The 1,050-nt window shown below is 50.5% G+C and overlaps 1 long non-coding RNA gene across 1 annotated transcript in view; it reads right to left on the bottom strand.

Annotated features, from left to right (window-relative positions):
• LOC145716339 (uncharacterized) overlaps positions 1 to 1,050 on the bottom strand; it is a 68,495-nt gene that overhangs the window by 57,345 nt on the left and 10,100 nt on the right. The window lies entirely within an intron of this gene.

Here is a 1,050-nt window from a genome sequence, read left to right on the forward strand (position 1 = left end):
CTTATTCTCTTAAATGATTTTTTTTTAAGATTTTTTATTTATTTATTTGAGAGAGAGAGAATGAGAGAGAGCAAGCACGGGGAGGGGGGAGGGTCAGAGGGAGAAGCAGACTCCCCGCCGAGCAGGGAGCCCGATGCGGGACTCGATCCCGGGACTCCAGGATCATGGCCTGAGCCGAAGGCAGTCGCTTAACCAACTGAGCCACCCAGGCACCCTCTCTTAAGATTATATAAGGAATGAATGGTTAGGCTGCTACGTCAGATATTCTGAATCCAGAGCCTGACTTTTACTCTCTATGGTGTCCCTCAAAACAGAGCCATCTGCCATGGGAGAGCAATAGAAAAGAAAACTTTTGATTTTGGTGCCAACTGTTTCCATTCCTAAAAGCAAGATGGCTTCACAGGAATGCCACCCAGAGCTGCTGGATGGGGCACAGGGTGCAGGCGCTCAGCTTCTCCAAATGCTTCAGACTGAGTGTCTATGTCCCCCCAAGAATCCATGTGCCGAAAACCTGATGCCCGAGGTGATGTTAGTAGGAGCTGAGGTCTTTGGAAGCTGATCAGGTCATGAAGGCAGAGCCCTTATAAGAGAGGCTCCAGACAACCCTTTGCCTTTTCCCGAGGTGAGGACCGGCTGGGTGAGCAGTCAGCAGCCTGGCCCCTGAGCGTGGACTCCCAGCCTCCAGAGCCCTGAGAAACCAATCCCTCTCCTTCAGAAGCATCCGTCTATGGTATTTCACGCTCACCGCCTAGATGGACTAAGATGCCAAGGTAGGAGTGACTTTTCCAGATCACACTTCCTAATTCCTAATGAATGGGAGAGTCAGCGCTGTGCGAGTCAAACCCTGTGTGCACTTTCCCACTTTGCACTTTTTCTCCAAGCCCTGCTCCCCTCCTCTGATCTCATCCAAGTGCCAGGGAAAGAAATTTCCCAAAGATACATTCCTCGATGCAGGTTTCGGGGAACTATTTTTCGTGGGGGGTAGGGGGGTGGTGGAAAACAAAACAGGATGATTGTGCATGAGCAGTGGGTATTTCTCAATAAGCACAC

The sequence above is a fragment of the Leptonychotes weddellii genome, chromosome 11, assembly GCF_054177405.1.
Source record: "Leptonychotes weddellii isolate Sample4059 chromosome 11, ASM5417740v2, whole genome shotgun sequence".
NCBI lineage: Eukaryota > Metazoa > Chordata > Mammalia > Carnivora > Phocidae > Leptonychotes > Leptonychotes weddellii.